This window comes from Berghia stephanieae, chromosome 1 (genome assembly GCF_034508935.2).
Source record: "Berghia stephanieae isolate SIO BIC M18660-M18661 chromosome 1, UCSD_Bste_1.3, whole genome shotgun sequence".
Lineage (NCBI taxonomy): Eukaryota > Metazoa > Mollusca > Gastropoda > Nudibranchia > Aeolidiidae > Berghia > Berghia stephanieae.
In genome coordinates this window covers 136,076,107-136,099,007 of record NC_088360.1, presented here as the reverse complement: position 1 = coordinate 136,099,007, position 22,901 = coordinate 136,076,107, and the positions used below count along the sequence as shown (strand labels likewise).

The 22,901-nt window shown below is 38.1% G+C and overlaps 1 long non-coding RNA gene across 8 annotated transcripts in view; it reads left to right on the top strand.

Moving 5' to 3' along the window:
* Positions 1-5,316: 5,316 nt before the first annotated feature.
* LOC144963308 (uncharacterized) overlaps positions 5,317-22,901 on the top strand; it is a 112,631-nt gene continuing 95,046 nt past the window's right edge. For 2 of the 8 annotated variants that reach the window (XR_013643599.1, XR_013643600.1), the window contains exons 1-2: positions 5,317-5,409; positions 17,676-17,860. This is a non-coding gene — a long non-coding RNA (uncharacterized LOC144963308). Of the gene's footprint in view, positions 5,410-11,011; positions 11,914-12,640; positions 12,814-16,476; positions 16,586-17,675; positions 22,581-22,901 lie in introns of those variants that run through there. The other 6 variants (XR_013643603.1, XR_013643604.1, XR_013643602.1 and 3 more) reach the window with 6 other exon arrangements.

Here is a 22,901-nt window from a genome sequence, read left to right as displayed (position 1 = left end):
TTGGACACAATGAGAGAGAGCTAGGAAGGTAGATGACTATGAATCGGTGGATAATCAGTAGATAGATAGCTAGCTAGCTAGCTAGCTAGCTAGCTAGCTAGATAGATAGATAGATAGATAGATAGATAGATAGATAGATAGATAGATAGATAGATAGATAGATAGATAGATAGATAGATAGATAGAGTTGTACTTTTAGTAGTATGAACAGTAGTAGTAGTAGTCGTAGTAGTAGTAGTGGTAGTAGTAGTAGTAGTAGTAGTAGTAGTAGTTAGTAGTAGTAGTAGTAGTAGTAGTAGTAGTAGTAGCAGTAGTAGTAGTAGTAGTAGTAGCAGTAGTAGTAATAGTAGTAGTAGTAGTAGTAGTAGTAGTAGTAGTAGTAGTAGTAGTAGTAGTAGTAGTAGTAGTAGTAGAAGTAGTAGTAGTAGTAGTAGTAGTAGTAGAAGTAGTAGAAGTAGTAGTAGTAGCAGCAGCAGTAGCTGTAGTGGCAGAAGTGAGAGCAGCAGTGGTGATGAATATGGGTGACGTTGACATCTAGTGGTGGTCAATCCTGGTGTTGAGTCCGCGTGGAGTCAGCGTTCCCAACAACTTGATCAGGTGAGTTTCCCTACGTCGACGGGCGGAAGTGTCCGAATGGCAAAAACTGAGCACACACACACGCACACACTGTACATCGCAGTGGTCTGGCAGATTGAAGTGTCTGGCCACTGCTGTGTCTGCACAGTTCGATATGTCACGCAAGTGCTGCACGAATCTGTCACCCAGCCTCTTTCCGGTCTCACCAACGTAAGCAATCCCACACAGGGAGCACGTAATCGCATAGACTAGATTACGGTCAGTGCAAGTAAACGGCCGCCTGATGTCCCAAATCTTGTCTGGAAAGCTGACTCTGTCATACTCCCACAGGTGCCCACAAGTCTTGCATCGGGGTCGCATACACGATCTGGCTTTAGGTCCATCCCTAGGTATGGGTTCCAGGCGGCTTCTGACAAGGAGATCCCTCAGGTTACGATCCCGTCGATATGCTACCAACGGGGGTTCTGAGAAAACTCTGTGGGTGTCTTCGCCCGCCTGGAGGATCCCATAGTTCTGCAATAGGATGTTCCTCACTTGATCGGCATGGGGGTGATGCGTGAGGACTAAAATGGGACGCTGTGTCTCCTGCTTCCTGGCATTGCGAGGCCTCATTGCTGCTTCTCTCGACACGAGGCTGGCTTTCCGGACAGCCTTAAGCAAAACCCTTTCGGGATATTCCTGTGCCCTAAAAAAATCGAGCATGCATCACGTTGAAGCGCAAATTCATCATCTTCCAGACAGAGTCTCCGCAAGCGGAGTATCTGACTGAATGGGATGGAGTCTTTGCACTTCACCGGATGGGATGACCGATAGAGCAGGTAGCTGTGACTGTCCGTTTCCTTGTAGTGTACAGTGGTCCGTACTCCCGTGCTGGTCAATACAGCCTTGATGTCCAAAAAGTTCACCTCAGAGGTTGAAATCTCATAAGTGTACTCTATGGACGGGTGGAAGGAGTCCATCGCTAGGATGAACCCTTTCAACTGGCTGTGGGTCAATGACGTAATGCCGAAACAGTCGTCAATGTACCTTTTGAAAAGCTCGGGGGCAGGTCCTCTGTACTGATGGAAGAAGGTTTCCTCAAGGTAGCCCATGAAGAGGTTAGCATATGAGGGACCCATCTTGGTGCCCATCGCAACACCTGAGATCTGATGGAAAAATACATCATTGAACTCAAAAGTGTTGAGTGTGAGCACAAGTTCGGTGAGCCTCACAATGCTGTTGCTGGAAATCCCTGGTAATGGATGGCGGTCGACGAAATGCCTGATGGCACGCAGTCCGTCAGGATGCGGTATGGATGTGTACAGTGCCTTCACATCCATGGTGAAAATTAGCCGTGGAGGTTCATCCTGGAATCGAATTTCGTCAATGACACCAAGAGCATGGTTAGTGTCCTTGATATACGATGGCAGGGTGGGAACTATACGTTGAAATACCGCATCGAGGAACTGCGATACCTTCTCAGTGGGGCACGAGATAGCCGACACAATCGGCCTTCCAGGTGGAGTGTCAGATAATTCCCGGATCTTGTGTATCTTAGGGAGCATGTAAAAACATGGATTACCTAGGTCGCTGGGGTCGTGTTTAAGGACCTCTGCTCTACTAGGTAATTCTCCCTGCGATATCAAAGACTGGATTGTCTGGTGGACTCTGGTGTTGTTAGCAAGTGTTGGGTCCGAAGTCACTTTCTCCATATTCATCACCACTGCTGCTCTCACTTCTGCCACTACAGCTACTGCTGCTGCTACTACTACTACTTCTACTACTTCTACTACTACTACTACTACTACTACTACTACTACTACTACTACTACTACTACTACTTCTACTACTACTACTACTACTACTACTACTACTACTACTACTACTACTACTACTACTACTACTACTACTATTACTACTACTGCTACTACTACTACTACTACTACTGCTACTACTACTACTACTACTACTACTACTACTACTACTACTACTACTACTACTACTACTACTACCACTACTACTACTACGACTACTACTACTACTGTTCATACTACTAAAAGTACAACTCTACCTACCTACCTATCTATCTTATCTATCTATCTATCTATCTATCTATCTATCTATCTATCTATCTATCTATCTATCTATCTATCTATCTAGCTAGCTAGCTAGCTAGCTAGCTATCTATCTACTGATTATCCACCGATTCATAGTCATCTACCTTCCTAGCTCTCTCTCATTGTGTCCAATCATCCACTTTTTCATCCATTAATATACATATAGACCCAGCTATCACTCGGCTGTTTACTCGCCCTCTCTCACCTCCCCTCCACCCTTTCTCTCTCTCTCTCTCTCTCTCTCTCTCTCTCTCTCTCTCTCTCTCTCTCTCTCTCTCTCTCTCTCTCTCTCTTTCTTTCTTTCTTTCTTTCTTTGTTCCCCCCCCCTCCCTCTTCTCCCTCCCCCCCCCCCTCTCTCTCTCTCTGATTCCCCCTCTCTACCGGTCCGCCTCAAACCAAACCCCCCCCCCCCCCCCCGCCCCTTTTTTTTTAAAAATTTTTTTTTCTTTTATTAATTTCTCTCTCTCTCTCTCTCTCTCTCTCTCTCTCTCTCTCTCTCTCTCTCTCTCTCTCTCTCTCTCTCTCTCTCTCCCTCCCTTCTCTCCCCTCTTTTCAGACCATCTACCTATCTATCCGCCTATCCATCTATCTATTTATTGGTGTATTCCACTTTACTATCGCATCGTTCCTTCGCGAAGATTCGACCTTCGCTCATCCAACAAACCCCCCCCCCCCCCCCCCCCCCCCCCCCCCCCCCCCCTTTCACCTCGCCCCCTCACCCCCCCCCCCCCTACTCCACTACCGTTCTACTACTACACTACTACTACTACTACTACTACTACTACTACTACACTACTACTAAAAACTACTACTACTACTACTACTACTACTACTACTACTACTACTACTACTACTACTAACTACTACTACTACTACCAATATGTCTTTTATCTTCCATTATAGTCTGGAAAGTTCTGTTCCCTGACGCTGACCTTTGCTTATCAATTAGATCACCCCCCTGGGGCACCCTATCCTCTACCCACGCCACGCTAACATTTCATTCATACTGCAACCACCATTGAGTACAGACGATACAAGTTATTTTTCATTATATTTTATTTGTTTTCCACGTTTATTTGTGTATTGTTGTGCTGACGAAGGGTTTGTACCCGAAACGTCCATTGTCTGTTTTGTTCCCATACGAAGCCTTTCCATTTTCACTCTTTCACAAGTGAGACAACTTTTTTTGGCGGGTTAAAGTGCGCATGCGTCAATGCAGAATTACCAGTTTGGCAAAAAAAACGATTTTAACTGGGTTTGATATTTTGGTATTTGGGGAGTCTTTTGCTAAAATTAAGTGTAATTTTACCTAAATGATAGATAATTATAAAGTATTGACGGCATGACAAACAATGAGAATTTTTTCTTTTATTATATATGCATTTTTGCAAAAAAGAAAGCGATATCTATAATATTTGTCTTTTTTCCAAAAGTAGTATGGCATGTTTTATAAGAATAATCTCACAACCCTGGCATATCTGCCCGCCCTTTTCAATCTCAAGCAGGGTTGCCAGTTTGGCATTTTAAATGCCAGATTCCAAAAATCTGGCATTTTTGAAAACCGTTTGGCATTAGAAAAATCATTTGGCATTTGGCATTTTCATTTGGCATTTCTTTTCTTGTATATTATACTTCAAATGACACCTTTTCTTAATAAAAAAAATTACCCCAACAGGAAATTTAGTATAATTCAAAAAAAAAAAAAAAAAAAAAAAAAAAAAAAAAAAAAAAAAAAGAAAAAAAAAAGAAAAGAAAAGACGCAAGCCACCAGGATATGATAGTAAATTGTCTATCAAAAGTGAGTAGTTTTCTTAGTGGGGGTGGGAGTCAACAGACTTTGGCATCTTTTTGAGTATTTTGGCATTTTTTGAGTCTTCCCCTGGCATTTTGTTGAAAAATAATCTGGCAACCCTGTTTTAACCTATCACTTCTAAACAGGGTTGCCAGTTTGGCATTTTAAATGCCAGATTCCAAAAATCTGGCATTTTTGAAAACCGTTTGGCATTAGAAAAATCATTTGGCATTTGGCATTTTCATTTGGCATTTTCTTTTCTTGTATATTATACTTCAAATGACACCTTTCTAAACGCGTAAAAACAAATCTCTTCACATCGGAAAACTTTGCTATTAAAACTCACACCCTGAACTAGCCCTGCCTCCCTCAGATATTCACTCAAATTCAGCCCTCGACAAGTATCCTCGTAAGTTTTCTGGGAATCTCCTGCAAAACTCGTGTATATTTGCGTCATGGTCGCCTGTTAACTTTTAACTCTGTTCGTTAGGGTGGTCTGATTTTACAGCATCCAATGATTTCACTCCTTTACGTATTTACCTTTCATGTTAATGTATTTCTTTTCATTCTTAAAATCCAACCGTGGTGTAGTGGTTTAGCACTCCACTTAGTAGTCAGTAAGTAAAAAATTACCCCAACAGGAAATTTAGTATAATTCAAAAAAAAAAAAAAAAAAAAAAAGAAGATAAAACACGCAAGCCACCAGGATATGATAGTAAATTGTCTATCAAAAGTGAGTAGTTTTCTTTGTGGGGGTGGGAGTCAACAGACTTTGGCATTTTTTTGAGTGTTTTGGCATTTTTTGAGTCTTCCCCTGGCATTTTGTTGAAAAATAATCTGGCAACCCTGATCTCAAGATGGCGAACTTAGTAGGCATCAAATACGAGTCAGGGGAAAAAATTAATTACCCCTGCTCGGACGCCGAGTTTGTTCTCCTGAACAATGGTGAGCTTGATGTATTATTTTGTTGTTGTTGTTTATATCTTGTTTAATGCATCATCTAGTTGATTGGCACTATTATTTTAGTCGGAATACTTTTGCTTTCGCCGTAGCCGTAACCAATGTGAATGGGATTTTTAGTTTGTTTACAAGTGTCTATTTTCAAACTATAACAACACATCACATAGCGAAAGGAATAGCTCCATTTGTGTATAGGTAGTAAAGAGAGAAGAATAAATGCTCGAATCTATGGAAAAAGCTGAGTTCTTTGAGATGTTATTGGATTGAATTCCCCATTAAAAGTGTTTAAAAAAGGGCAGCCGCTTTGTCGGCGGAACCGAATCTTGTTTTCACGTTCAAGTTCAAAGTCGAAGTCGAAGTGTCGGGGGCAAAAAAAAAAAAGGAAACCGCAATCGCACCTTTCATAGTGGCAATGTTTTAAAATCGGTACTACCGCAAACTCGGGGACCCAAATAATTTTGGGGTTTTGGGAGGGGGGAAACTTTTTTTTGGGGGTTTGTTTTGTTGGGAGGGGGGGGGGGGGGGGGGCTTTTTAAAAAAAAAAGTCTCTCCCCTCCCAAAACCCCTACTAGACTTTTAAAAAAAAAGTTTTCCCCCTCCCAAACCCCCAGAATTATTTGGGTCCCCGAGTTTGCGGTATTACTATTACCTTAAAATTGGTTGGGTTGAATGAAAATAAAGCTGTCTTAGACTAGACAGGTTCGTCAAGCCCATTTTAAGAGGCTGTGATTATCCCCAGTAATATTAATATTACGTCCTTAATATTAGAGTTATTCGACACCCGAGTCGCGCATGCGCATTTTGAGAATTAGCTACTCTCAACGACTTCTGTTGTGTGAATTTATCAGCATGGTTGTCTGAAGGCAGGAACTCATTAAAATGCTTAGGCTAGGGATTAAATGATCAGAACAATGAACAATTTGAATGTAAACCCTTCATCCGCATAGAAATTGTCCGGTTTCACCGGAAAAAAATCCGGTCTGGAGCAAAAAATTCCGGGTTATGGGCAACTTCCGTCAAATTCCGGTGAGATTAAATTGTTCCAAGGACACCCCCCCCCCCTTCCAGTCACTACTAATACAACCACCACCATCATCATCACCACTGCTACTACTACAACCACAACCACCATCACCACCACATCATCATCACTATACTAGGCACTTTGATAACTCCAGTCCAGTGGCCGCCGATAGGCTAATTGTAAGGTGAAACTCGTTTTTTGGAACTTTATTTTTGACCCTTTACTGTTTTGGTCACCATGGCGTTATTTGTGAACCTATGTGACTAACTTTGGTATCATTATAAAGGGCACAAAACAAGCTTTCTAACGGTGTATTTAATTCTTAATTCCTGATTGTATTTCTCAGCAAGCTTATGTAATAAAAATTTATAAATTTTTGAATTATAAGAACTTTTTAAATTATGGATACATTTTAATTATACTTCATACATCGATAGACAATTAATTGAAGGATATCTCTGCCAAATTTCATCAAAATTGATACACTCGCTCATTATTTTATTTTTTCCGCCATCAACCCCACTTTTTAGGACAAAAACCTCATATTTTCCCCCCTTTTCATTTATCCTTAATTTTTTCCATACTTTCCATCCATAAAAATGATTTATATGGAAATAAAGCTTATTTTCTGACCATTAAAACGATACCTAACACTTGCCAATTATTTTTTAATTGAAACAAAATTACTGAAAACAATAAGTGGGCCATGTTGACTGTAAAACTCAAAATTTCCCGATCGCCGCGAGATGCTGGTTTTGAGGCAGCAGTGAGATCACAGATTCTCTCTGTAAAATTGACAAAAAATTTCAATAGAAAAATATAAATAACTCTGGAACCGTAGGTCGTAGAGAAACAAATAAGGTATCAAATTTTATGTTTTTTCAAGTCCCATCCCCCTGACTGAGTCAAGGCAAGATATTTTGAGTTTGAAAATTTTATCAAAGTGCCTAACTATACTACAACCATCACTACCACTACTGCTACAACCACCACCACGTCATCATCATTACCACTACAGCAACAACCGTCACCACCACATCATCATCACCACCACTACTACTACAACCACCACCATCACTACCTTTACTTCTACAACCAACACCACCACACTATCATCACGACTACTACAACCACCACCACCACATCATCTTCATTACCACTACTACTACTACAACCATCACCACTACACTATCATCACTTCCACTACTACTACAACCACCACCACCACATCATCATCACTACCACTCCTACCACAACCAAAACCACATCATCATCATCAGTACTGCTACTACTTCAACTACAACCACCATCATCACTACGACTACAACCATCACAACCACTACTACTGCAATCACATCACCATCCCTACCACCACATCACCATCCTTACCACCACATCACCATCCCTACCACCACTACTACAACAACCACCACATCACCGTCCTCACCACTACTGCTACAACAACAACATCACCACATCTAACACCAATATTACAACAACTACCACATCACCATCCATTCCACCACAACTACAACCACCATTACATCATCATCTCTACCACCACCAACGCATCACCATCCCTGCAACTACTATTACAACCACCACAACGCCACCCCTACAATCACCAATACTACTGCAATCAGTGTTGCAAGCGCCGTAAAAAACCCTTTAAACAAATTTAGTTCAAATATCTCTCTCTCTCTCTCTCTCTCTCTCTCTCTCTCTCTCTCTCTCTCTCTCTCTCTCTCTCTCTCTCTCTCTCTCTCTCTCTCTCTCTCTCTCCACACAAACACACATATACACACGCACGCACACACAAATCAATAAATTCGGTCACTGGATTAATTTTCATGTTCACCTTCCTGTATACGTGCCAATAATAGCTCATCACATATACTTTGACCTCAATCTCTCTCTCTCTCTCTCTCTCTCTCTCTCTCTCTCTCTCTCTCTCTCTCTCTCTCTCTCTCTCTCTCTCTCTCTCTCTCTCCACACAAACACACATATACACACGCACACACACACAAATCAATAAATTCGGTCACTGGATTAATTTTCATGTTCACCTTCCTGTATACTTGCCAATAATAGCTCATCACATATACTTTGACCTCAAACTTTAGCCTTGTTAGTTTTTCAAGTTCATGTTTCTCTACTTATCACTACATTCACTTTGAGTACTCTCTCTCTCTCTCTCTCTCTCTCTCTCTCTCTCTCTCTCTCTCTCTCTCTCTCTCTCTCTCTCTCTCTCTCTCTCTCTCTCTCTCTCTCTCAAAGACACACACACACACACACATGCACACACTACAACCACCACCACATTGTCATCACGACCACTACTACTACAACCACCACCATCACCACATCATCACTACCACTTCTACTTCAACCACCACCACCACATCATTATCATTGCCATTACTACTACAACAACCACATCATCATTACTACTACAACCACCACCACTACATCATCACTACTACTACTGCAATCACCCAGACCACATCATCACTACAACTACAACCACCGCCACCACCACCATCACATCATCATCACTACCAGTACTACAACAGCCATTATCACATCGTCATCATCACTACTACTACTACTAATACTACTACTACTACTACTACTACTATTACTACCACTACTACTACTAGTACTAGTACTACTACTACTACTATTACTACTACTACTACTACTACTACTACCAACACCACATCATCCTCACTACCACCATTACTACAATCACTACCATTAGGTTTTGGAGCTTTACTTCATTTGAAGTAAGGAAACTTTGGAGTTGTATTTGGCAATGTGTTTATATATCATAATATAGTTCTAATCAGTTATCTACTTATATCTATACAATATTTAAACACAATACCAAATATCATCCCAATTCCCTTTTTTGTATGCGGAAATTTCTCTTTCGGCATTGATATTCCTCCGAGTGGTGTCTGAAATTCCTGTGAGTCAACTTGAAAATTGGCGTCTCTGAATTGTCTAAACAAATAATAGACAGAATGTCGTGTGAGCTCCTTGTTGGATGGAATCTTAATGACACGAAAGCCTCGTATGCTGAGAGGAGCATAGTGGTTGAGCTGCTTTACTCTTAATTGGAAGTTCTTGTGTTCAAAGCCCAACGGGGAACCTTATTTTTTCAATACTATTTTATTATTTAAAAAGTATTTTCCTTTATATTTTAAAGCTTATTTATTGATTTTTTTATATATTATTGTTCTTATTATTATCATTCTATCATTTTTTTTCTAATTATTATTAATATATTATTATTAATTATTACTTTTGTCTGTCAAATAAACATTGTTGACACAATAGTTAATTTATGAAAGTCATTACAATCATGGGGAAAATTTCTGAGCGCCACGTTTTACACCTGAGTACGGAGAGAGAATGTGAGCTTTTTCCAACATAGGCGAGCTATAGTGGGGCAAAAAGCCAGCTGAGGGAGGCACCTCAGCTGGGCACAAGTGAGACAACTTTTTTTGGCGGGTTAAGGTGCGCATGCGTCAATGCAGAATTACCAGTTTGGCAATAAAAAATAATAGTTTTAACTGGGTTTGATATTTGGTATTTTGGGAGTGTTTTGCTAAATCACTTAATTTTACCTAAATGACAGATAATTATACAGTATTATTATATGGTGAGCCAAGGTCAAATTATTACGACCGCGTGACAAACAATGAGGATTTTTTTCTTTTATTATATGCATTTTTGCAGAAATAAAGCGATATCTATATTTTATCTTTTTTCCCATAACTAGTGTGGCATGTTCTATAAAAATAATCTCACAACCCTGGCATAATTTTTCTTGTACTGCTGCTGAGGTTAATATGATATATTATTTATATTGTTGTTGTTGCTCTTTGTTTAAGACATCCAAGGGTTGATGGGTCTTTGAAAAATGTCACTTGCTTTCACTGTGGCGGACTGAACGGTGGGAATGTGTGACATTCATTTTCATTTGGTTACGACGAGTGGGGTTTGGATTGGTGTGATGTTGGATAGTGTCATATTTCAACACATAGTATTAGATTTAGATAGTCTTGATATTTTAAGTAGAAAATAGTTCGTTTTGCATAGAACACTGATATGATTCATGATACTAAAACGGTTCATTCCTTTTCCAGATTCCAAATTATGATGGATGGTGATAGTGATAAGGTACTGGTCACTGACACTGGTGCCAGTGCTAATTTGTTTTAGTTTTATGAAGTGACTGGTTACCACAGAAACTTATAGCACCATTCTTGGCACAATGCTTGGTATCGCAATAACATTTTCAGCCAGTGAGAGCTGCTTTGATCAGTTCGGTTTTTGTTTTTTGTCATCGCAAAAATAGGGTTACGATAGACATAAAAGTAAAAAAAGAAAACCGATTCACATCCAGAATTTTATTCATGCCTAGATAAATCTTAAACAAATATTAATGTACAACAGACGTTTAAGACAATAGGAAAATTATTTTCGGAAAGCTCCTACATCCCCAGTATTCATTAAAGGCTGTCATTATTCCCATTGAAAATTCGTTATCCCCAGACACCTTTTTACCGGACGTTGCAAGGGATAAACAGACCTGCCGTTCATACCGATTAATCGGTATCATACCGATTTGCAAGACCTTTTTTTCGTATTTACCGATTTCCCGATTTACTTGCCGATCGTACCGATTTCACAAGTGACCAAGGGCCCGCAGCCCTCCACCCCTCCCTTTTACGTTTACTTTGTGCTTTACGTTGCACGTTAAAATTTTCAAGTCTCGTGAACTTTGACCCGTCCCGCGATACCTCGATAGATCACATGACGTAGCGAGCCTCTTTGTGATGCCCTCACACAGATAGAAAACACATACGGCGCGTTATTTAGTTTTCATTTCCTTTGTGAAGCGACAGCGAGCTGTACTGGTAAACCACCGCGGTCCCTGGCTTCTGACTCGTTACCAAGTGCCACCATCTTTAAATAAGTTAGTAGTCCGATTGCCAGATTGGCGTTGTGCGTGCCATTTTGGGTGTTGGGGAAAGATACGGGGGGGGGGGGGGGGGGGGAGAGGTTGTGACGCTTTGGTTAGTTTGAGTGACAAGTGTCAAATTGTGACACTTGGGATCGACCAAAAAGGTAAGGAGGCTATTAAAGCCCAACCATTGGATAATTTTACGTCTCATACTGATTTTTTTCCCCAGATACTGATTTTTTTACAATGTCATACTGATTTCCCTTTTCGTGAAGTGGCAGGTCTGGATAAATGTCCCCCACCCCCCTTTTGTTTTTGTTTTTTTTTGAGTGAGTATTCTTTTCTCCCTTTTGTTTTGCCTTTTGTTCCGTTTCTGAGCATGAATTTCTTAAAATTGTTTTTATTTTTTAAAAAAATTGTTTGTTTTTTTTCTCCTCTGTCTGACCATTTGGTCGCTCTCTGAATATTTCTGTTTATTTGCTTTTTAATTAATTATTCTTTTTAGACACTTTTTCAGATCGGAGTGGGGACGAATGACAATTTGCTAGAAACTAGAAAGGAACCAAGAGAGAGTTTTTAAAAAAAAAAAGTGGGGTGAGGATGGATGGGACATTTATCCCTTTCAACGTTCTGTAAAAAGAAGACGGAATTTTTAAAAAAGTGGTGGAACCAGGATTTGAACCCACAACGCCGATTCTGGTAAAACTTCCAGGGCAGACGACTAAACCATTCGGCCATGAGACGCATATTGTGTATATGTAGTAACAACTGATTTATTGTTGGTTAATTTTGTTTTTATAGATATTTTATTAACTTTCCTTATTTCTATGTGCATTTGGAATCATTCCATATTCTGGAATGTGGATAATTGTTTAAAAGAGCGGCGTTTCAAATATGTGTCTGGGGATAATGAATTTTCGTCATCCTCAGACAGGTGTCAGGGGAGGGATAACGAATTTGCATTATCCCCAGGTGTCTGGGGATAATCACAGCGATTTTAAAAAGTATGAAAAATCTCTTGGGAGAGTAGAGGGCTAGGATTTGGTGAGTTAAGACTAAGATCTGGTGTTAGTAAGAATGAATCTCGCCTTTAATGGGTTAAATCTTATTGGTTGATTTTTTAAAATTACACACAGCGAGTTTAAGTTTTAATTTTTTTTTTAATGAATTATTTACTATTGTTATGACATTTACTGCTTTTTTATTTTTTCTTAAAGGTGGCGTCAATTGGCACAGTGGTCAATCTATATATGGTCTGTTAATTCTCACAGTCCGCAACTGCGACAAAGTCCTGGTAAACCGGTGATGTGTATTCAACATGGATGACAGACTGCATTTGGAAGCAATTTTTATTGTAACCTGAGTGAAGTTTTCAAATCCCACAGATTTGGTAAATGAAATGATTCTTATGTTACCGCAGTTATGAGAGATAAAAGTATTATTCTCTTTTAGACTTAAGTCAGGCCTGTAAATCTTCCGACTTTTGTCGGATTTCCGGCAGTACGATTTTGCTCTATAAGTGCTAATATTTTAAAATACAATTAATTGTAAAAATATAATTCGTAACGTCAAAGAACAGAACCAATAAAAAAAAGAAAATAAATGACTTTTATTTCGTTCCTCGAAAAAATCTGATTTTATTCCCTTTCAAATGCTGACTTTAGGAGAAAAAAATTGTTCTTTGTCGCATCAAAAACAAAACAAAACTAGGCTGTCTATCAGTTAGCTATAATATTATCATGTCACCTACACGCTCCTCTAGACGTGGATGTATTCACTGCCTGGCTACTGTACCACAACCAACGAGAGACGGTTGCGAAGTTCGCACGAGTCGTCAAACACAGACCTAGTCAGTAAATAATGCACGCACAGAAAAGTGTCGGAGCTTCTCAGACCGGAAGCAGGCCTGTAAATCTTCCAACAAATGTCGGAATTCCGACAGTACGATTTTGCTCTATAAATTCTGACATTTAAAAAATATATATATATATTCGCAACATCAAAAGACAGAACCAGCTGAAAATAAAAGAAAAATGTTTTATTTTGTGTCTCGACGAGAGTATTAAAAACATTAAGACCTGTAAATTCTCAGTCAATTAACTGAAATCAGTCAATTCGTCAAATTCATATATTTTTTAAAAGGAAAGAAAGAAGGAATTCATGAATCGTAGTAGAATGACGTGAAGTAGTTAGGAATGTTCCACAGTGCTACGCATTGCTCAAGGGCGTTTATATTTACAATGGATATATTGCCAAGGCTTCTTAGAATTGCCGTGTGTGAACACACCCCAGTGTATTTTCACACAGCCTTTGTGAAATTATCTTTTCACTTTAAAACCCTGTCATGTTCCCAATGGTAGCCAATTTTAACTGAGCCGCCAAGCGATAAATTTCACTGTTTCGTCTAAGCCAAAGTTGACCACATTTACTTCGTAGAGCCTAAAAGTATGAGAAAGTTTAATGCGAAAGCCGGAAGTGCGTTATGAAGACACCTTCAAATCGAAAGTTTTATGATTGCTACAAGCTCATCTCGATTGCCTCACGTTGTACACAAACTGGTTGACAGTTTCTTCACTGATTTGGGTACTTAATTATGAGAAACAATTGTAAGTGGCCTAATTAATTCCCATGTAAATTAGTTTTCTGCCATTGTTTTGCTCAAATGAGCTTGCTGTTTACTATTCATCTCGATTCTTTGGATTTTTCTGATACGATACGAAGAGTTAAATTTCACTGTTTCGTCTAAGTCAAAATTGACCACATATACTTGGTAGAGCCTAAAAGTTTAATGCAAAAGCCGGAAGTGCGTTATGAAGACACCTTCAAATCGAAAGTTTTATTATTGCTACAAGCTCATCTCGATTGCCTCACGTTGTAAACAAACTGGTTGACCGTTTCTTCACTGATGTGGGTACTTGATTATGAGAAACAGTTGTAAGTGGCCTAATTAATTCCCACGTAAATTAGTTTTCTGCCATTGTTTTGCTCAAATGAGCTTGCTGTTTACTATTCATCTCGATTCTTTGGATTTTTCTGAAACGATACGAAGAGTTTCAGTCAATTTTTATAGAGCTCATTTACAGGTCTATACTTATCTCGTCAAAGACAAAACAAACCAGACAGCACTCCATCTTGTCAATAATTATCACCACCTCCACACTACCCGGACGTGTACTTGTTCACTGTCTACTGTCTGCCCACAGACTTGTGTGTCTACCTGCATGTAACTAGCTAGTGTCTGTCGCTCGCGTTCGCGAATCGTCGATCACAATTTGTAGTCAGTAATCAACTAACGCAATTAGTGTGTTGGGGACCAGGTCGTTTCTTTCTATTTTGCAATTGACACACACACCTCGTTCCATTCTTCTTTTTTTCAGTTCAGTTCATTATCTCTATCCGGTTGAAAGTGAACCAGAAAATATGAATGCGAAATAGATATTTTTCTTCGAATGAATACTTATATCGGAAGTTTTCACTCGTTTGGCATACGACCGATCTTCTTTTCCTCTATTCTCGCACGACCGTAGTTTTTCAGTTATTTATTAAATTATTCTTCCTATTCATTATGCCTGAAGTATTTTTAGATCGCAGATCGGACTTACTTACCTTAGAAAAATGTGTTAAGAATAAATTTAGATGGTCGTGGCTTGAAGAACAAGTCACCAACAGCGATTTCTTCTCTTGCTATGTGAGGAAAATTGAGGCACCAGGGATGGCATTTGTGTCATATCTCGGTTGTGTTGTTAATCCACTTTTTTGGTTTAGTTGGTCTATTTTCGTATCCTCGAAAAGTTCAGACAATTTTTTCACCACCCATTGACAGGCCTGCGGAAGGTTTCTCTCTATTTTGCTACTGACACACATGCATTTCTCCGTGTCTTATTTCTTTTTCCCTGTGATTTATTGGTTCAGTCTGGATGTGAAATGGAAAAATAATAATGCGAAATAATTATTTTTCTTCGAAATATATATTCTTCTTCAAATGCTCTCACACGACCGCACCACCTCCTCCTCTTCTTCTATAATAATTAATCCAAATAAACGAAAGAATCAGCGTAAACAGCAATTATATATAGAGAGAGAGAGTGAAACATTTTTTACGGGTATGTGTGGTGTATAAGCGGAGTGGACTCATTTACATTTTGGCTCAAATATGTTAAATCATAGAGGAGTATTATTTGCAATTGTTTCAGTGAAATATGGATAAAAGTTATGGCAAATTATGTTTCTTATGTCTTCAATCATGTAACATTAGCTTCATATTATGTTCAGGCCTGTAAATCTTCCGTCTATTGTCGGATTTCCGAAAGTTTTATTTTGCTCTATAAGTGCTAATATTTTTATTCCGTTTCAAATGTCGACTTAAAAAAAAAAACAACTTTATTTGTCGCATCAAAGACAAAACAAAACGTCTATCGGTTAGCTATAATATTATCATGTCACCTACACACTCCACTAGACGTGGATGTATTCACTGCCTGGCTACTGCGAGAGAGTGTCACGAAGCACAGATTATCTTTGTCGCGAAGGAAGTTAACGCGAGTCGACGAACACACACCTAGTCAGTAAATAACGCACGCACAGAAGTGTGTCGAATCAGACCGGAAGGTTTCTCTCTATTTTGCTACCGACACACATGCCTTTCTCCAGTTCTCTTATCTTTTTCTCTATATTTTATTGGTTCAGTCCGGATGTGGGACGGAAAAGAAATAATGCGAAATAATTATTTTTCTTCTAAATATATATTCTTCTTCGAGACCTCTCTCTTCTTCTTCTTCTTCTTCTTCTTCTTTTATGAGAATTAATCCAAATAAACAAATAAATTAGCGTAGACATTGAACACAAACAAACAGGAGCGAAGAGTTCTGACAACTTTTTCACCAACCATTTACAGGCCTGTATGTTATGTGTTATTTTCAATTTTTTATCTTCCTCTATTTGATAGTCAAATCGACCTCCATGATAGAGCAGGGGAAGTGTCTACTTACAGGGATACCACAATCTTGGATCTTTCCTTCACTTGATGTTGTGTTTTTGTTTTTTACTTTTTCAGCAGTGTAAGGTGCCATTTCAAGCTTTTTGAAGAAGAAATACTCTGACCATTTGGCTAAGATGTCTTTCAGTGGCTATAGATCATTCCCTTTCAAGTACGGAGCTATGAAGTGAGTAGGCTACTTTGGCAAACTGGCATTGTTTATGTCGAATAAAAAAAAGTATATGAGCTCCTTATGTCATATCCAGTCCTACATCTTGTTTTAAGTTGCTTGTTGGCTTGGGAGCTAGTGACAGGCTGTCTCTGGGTGGGTTTTTAAAATTTATTTATTTCGACCTCCCATAGTGGACGATATTGTGCTAAGCCATGGATATATTTGAAAATTGACTTTCGGAGACCAGAAGAGCAGGGGATTTCAGTTCTGTTAGTTAGAGGTGTGTACTACCAGTCTCATACATTTTTCAGCCATGAGGTTTTTAATTCTGCTAATACATTTTACAAAGTAATTAACAACTTGGCATGCGGGTGGTTGGATGGGAGCATCACCCTTGAATCATATACCTATGATGTTCGCATGGGTGTACGATCCGATAGTGATGTCGTTTCTTCTTCTCTTTACTAGCCTATCCTGCTTCTTTGGTTTGTGATTGTATTTTTGACAGGGGATATTTTTTTTCCTGTAAATCCTCTGCCTGTTTGTTCTTGGTTATTTATAATTTAGCTTATGATATCTTTAGGTTATGCTTTTGATTGACATTTGTACTATTTTTGTTAGATTGCTTGTTTTTTTGTTTCAGCGGTCTCTCATATAACCTCAATTGTGTTGGAAGAGACCTAAAGCAACAAACAAACAAAAAAAAACAACTTGGCATAGTTTTAAAACATGATTATTCATCGTAAAGTGTCACTCAGTTTGTTCCAGTGGTACACAGAATTATCTAGATCTATAATTTCTTAGTCAGCTGACAAATCAACCAGAAATCATCGGATGATTATTTACCAACGTCAGTGTATACGACAGTAATTGGAGCATGTTCATATTATTATTACTTGTCTTTCTTTCTTTTTTTTTGTTATTTACGATTAATTTAAGATTTTTTAAATTATGCCCTTCTGCCACAACATCATAAGACTAAGACATGAAGATATCGTCTAGGCATTCTCTCTCTCTCTCTCTCTCTCTCTCTCTCTGTGTGTGTTACGTTTTATACAATTTTGATTATGATTAGAGGAGAGAATAATTGTTTTAACTTTTTCAGACCTCCCCAGATGGACAGTCCGTATGAAATTGAATTGTGGTGAGGTTGATTGCAGTCTTCCGTCCAGTCACTTACCAAGGAGGCAAATGGTTAATATTGGACTAAGCTCATGTCTGACCCTGTAAAAGCTGAAGCTTACCAGATCCAGGAGAAAATACAGAGAGGAACTACCTCCTGAGGATAAGGTACAAATGAAAGCAAAGCATGGTGAACAATTCAAAAAAGAGAGAAAGCATGTTTGAATGCTTTTGATACTTCGCTCTCTCTCTCTCTCTCTCTCTCTCTCCTTTTTAAAAAATGGGAAATGGGTGCCTCTGGTTTGTGTTGCATTTCTTTTTTTTTTTTTTTTTTTTTTCGTGGTTTAAGTAACTCTAAAATTCTAGCACCTATCATGAAGAGAGAAAAAAATGTTCTTCGGTTCATTGTTTCCAGTTTCACAAATGACCCTGCCACCTTGCAATACCAGAAATCTCCTTGGTTCATAGTGGAAGTCCTGGATGCAGTTTTTTATTTCTCATAGTGGATGGCTCTGTCCTCTATCACTATTTATCTTTTTCAAGCTTGCTTTCTGTCTTAGTCTTGAAATGAGATTACTTCATTCTTTCCTGATCTTGCTCAGTAGAGCATACATGCTGAATATTACGAATTTTTCGTAATTTTACGAATTTTAGACAAATTTCATGGCCGAATAATAAGTTTTATGGAAAATTACAAATTTTTAATTCTTAGTAATACTTTATGATAATATTAATAATAATAATGAGAAGAAGAACAACTACTACTACTACTATACTACTGTTATAATAATAATAATAACTACTACAACTACTATAATAATAATATTGTGGTTGTTCATACACAATTTCAGAAATTACGAATTTCCTTGTCAAATTACTAAAAATTGACATAAAAATTACTAAATTTGAAGTTTTCAATTTGGCATGTCTGGTAGAGTCAAATGTATAACTGTCGTTTTGGGAGATGATTTTTTTTTTTCTTCTTGTAAATAATCTGTTATGCAGTGCAACAGGGAAATCTCAACCGTGGGACTGGGCCTAGTTGTTCGAGATTTCTGTGTTGAGTATATTTTACAAAGCATGTGTGATGGTTAAATGTGGCATAATGTGTTCTATAATATGAAAACAAAGCCAGCCCATAGCATTGCTGGTTACACACTCAGCACTTGCCGTCTTTATCTATGAATCCGCTATCTAATCACTGTCGCTTCTCATCTCTCCCGGCGCCCCTCTTCTCACCCAACCTTAAACGACTTGCATATAACAGGCATTTTAGAAACCTTAAATAGCAAAATGAAAACAAATGGTGTAGGTCAAATTAACCAAATACATATGGTCAATTAAAAGTTTGCACTTCCTCTTTTCTGGTTTAGCAAAATGTTGACATTTGAGTTTCAGGTTTAAGTCTGGTGTTCGCTTGGATAATACAGACCTGCCAACCAGTACGATGTAGCGTATTTTAGTACGATTTTTTGATCCAATTATGCAGATACGATTCCAAGGGATATAGTTATAGTACGATCTTTTTAAAGATATGTGATGTGAATTGTGTTGATGATACATTTGATGCATTGATATACACATGTCGTACACCAACTACCATGTTTCTGAATGAATGATGCATCACATTTAGTATTATAGTTATCATTTCAGTTGCTTATATGATGCCGGTTTTCACCAATATTTTTCTCATACATTTTTGAGGATTTGCATAGAATTATGCATATATCGGCCGTTTTCAAAATAACGCCAAATTCGAGTCCTCCAATTTTTGAAAAGTCAAGTATTTCCAACATACTCATTATTTTGTGTATGCGACATAAAATTGTAATAACAGGGCTTAATGAGTTTCCAGTGGTCACTTTATCATGTATTTGTGAATTACAATCTACATGTGACTCATTCCTGTTACGCTTAAAAAAATATGTCACATTACATAAGTTAACACATTTTTGGACAACTATTGAAATAAAACATTGAAAAACGATAAACACAGAGCATTAATACTAATTTTGACAACAAAATGACATTTATTGTTTTACAAAAGGCATTCAGAAATCAGTTTTTGAAAACAAAGGATATTATTTGAGCAATCATCATCTCCAAAAATATATAGGAAAATGACAAAAATAAAAATTGTTTACCATAGTCTAGGTATATAAGTGTTAAACCACCACAAATACTATTTCCTTTCAAGTATTTATATTTAGCATGAAAAACATGAAAAAGTCATTCTTAACAGGAATGAGTTTGTGTAACAGGAATGAGTGGACGTACAGGAATGAGTTTTCTGTTACAGGAATGAGTAATTACAACATATTTATTCGAAAGGATTATAAATTCAATACGCCTAGTGATTGAAACTCAGAAGGGGAACAAAATGGTTAGGGCGCCTATACGATGATTTGGGGCTTATGTTGGTAGAGACCCACAAAAGAGCACCAACATTGTTTGTTAAATTCAGGATACTCTTTCGTGGCAGTTCGGAATGTTTGGATAAACAGACAAAAGAGGCATTTTTAAAACAATGGAAAGAGCGAGAAGCTACCACATACCCATGTATGATTTTGGTTTACTTAATGACATAACGTCCAGTTTGAACAACTCTTCCAGGGTTTCTTTATCCCTTATGTTAACATCGGGAATATAATGATCCAAGTTTGTGACAAAAATTCAACAACTGTCTGGATGTTGTCATTGAGTGAAGCAAGGTTTGAATCTGACAAATAATGGTCCTTGTGTAAAGCCAGCTCTTGTATCAATCTTACTCGTATTTCGTCTGTTTGTGTGTCTTTGCCAAATGCATACACTGCACCACAGGCAGGCAGGCAATCCCCATCGGCCCTCAGCTTGACTGGAAATAACTGTTTCCCATCACACAGAGATCTAGGTATATCATTTGGAATGAAATGTGTAAACCTGTTGTCAATACCAATGCGAGTTTTGATTCCACTTCTGCTGGCCCCAACTATTCCACAAACACGTAATGCTTGATTTTCACATTCATCAACCACTTCATCAAATGATTTCCATTCATTCAATCTTTGATAAAACCATTGTAATCGATTTCAGTCGGCATCACCTTAATGTCTATGTCATCTTGGTCATGTTCATCACTTGAGTCACTGTTTAAGTCAACCGGTGCAACTTCGGGCATGTCTCCATCATTACCTTTGAAAACCTGTTGCTTGAAATCACTTTGTAGAAATGAATGAAATTTAATTGATGTGACCAACATCATTGAACATTCTTGACTCCTTTTCTCCAAAGCGCTGAAGCAAGCATGTTAATGTTTTCACATTTTTTACATGCACATGTTTCTCTGTCCCTTTTTCTTGGAGTAACAACCCAAAATGGCTTAAGTCGGTAGAATGAAGAAAATGACACGTATGGGTTGCAAGAGATGTATCGCTTGTACAAATGTGACATTGTATCACATATTAGTCTTCTTTGTTTCTTGACTTTATTTCTTGTTTTTGTATTTCTCTTTCCTGGAGCTAATTTAGAAGTGTCACCTTTCAGGAAAGGCTACGCTTATTTGTACTACCACTGCAAATAACGCCAGAGCTTATTTGTACTCTTACTAAAAATAGAATTTGCGTAATTACTAAAAATATAACATTTTATACGGATAGAACTGCAATATACAATGAATTATCTGGAAGTCAAAAAGTGACCACTTCATCTCATCACATCTATTATTACAAGTTGATTTTGACGGACTTTGGTAATTCTTCACTCTTTTCAAGTCACAGAATACTCAGTTTACAAGGTAAGCATACGAAATGCACATTTTAATTCATTTCTTATTTTTATAACTAAACATGCTTTGGGGTTGTGTGTTTGTTGATTGTGCATCAGCTGACGACACATTTGTCGCTACCGCGAATTACTTTTAACTTTATTACTTTATTTTGTGAAAAATAACAATAACAGGGCTTAAAAAAATTAAAATACTAATTCCCCCCCACCCAAATAATTCAAATCAGCCTTCCATGTCAGGCGATTAAAACCAGGTGTTTCAATGTTCGATACCCAGTCAAAAGGTTGCTAATTTTATCAAGATCAAGAGGTTTCGAGTACTTACGACATTCCAGGCTCAGGGTCCTTTAAAAAAATACTTTTCATTCAGTTATTATGGCCGACACAGCATGCATCGTCCATACTTTTTCAAAACTTTTTTTTGGGGGGGGGGGGGGGGGGGGGGGCTGTTTTTTTATATCGGAAAATTGGGTTTTGTATGTTATGTTCATAGAGAGAGAGAGAGAGAGAGTAATATTTTTATAATGATAAGATATCTGTAGTGGTAGTATTATTAGTAGTTTTGAAATGCCTATGATGATGACAATGTGAGATAATTATATTAGTGTGATTATTTTTATTATATTTTTAAAAATTACGTACGGCTATGTCATAGTGGTATGCCACTCGCTTTTGGACCGGAAGGTCCTGGGCTCGAGCCTCGCTCGGCGCATAGTTGAGCCCTTGGAAAAGGCACTTTGCTCACTTTCTCTCACCGGACTCAGTTGTAAAATGTGTACTTGGCCGTTAACTGCGTTGTCTCTGTCCGAAGAAATTGTAATATTGCCTAACAGACGTTATGTCCCGTTCAACATGCGAAGTGTTGCTGTTATAAACTTTAGCATTGGCATGTATGTGCCTATTTTGCTGTTGTGAATTAAATTTAATTTTTTGTTTTCATCGACAGCTAACATGAAAGAACACTGTTGACGTTACTGGTGTCCTGACAATCCATAAAGATGCTGGCTCAAGGGCTATTCTGGCAAGGTGTGTTGAGGCAAACCTTTGCCTGTGGCAAAACTCATCAATCAGCAAACCATCATCTGGGCCAGCAGACCAGAGTGTCTGCATGCACTTTTTGACAATGGTTAGTAATGTTTTCAAATCTCCATTGCGCCTTTACATTTTTTATTGGTGATCAATAAAATAAATGCTCATTTTTCTAAATGAAAATGGCAAAGCATCATTTGAATTGAATTACTACTGAATGTATTAACTTAACGACAGACTATAGTTTGTTGCCAAGAGTTTTGTTCTATGGATGTAAAACCAATGAAATTTCAAGTCTGTTGGTGTGAATAATGATCATTTTAAAAAAATTGCTATGTCTTTGACAAATGCATTTTATGACAATAATGCCATTTCCAAAAATTGCTAATGAAATGTGTCTCTTTTTTATTTCAATTTT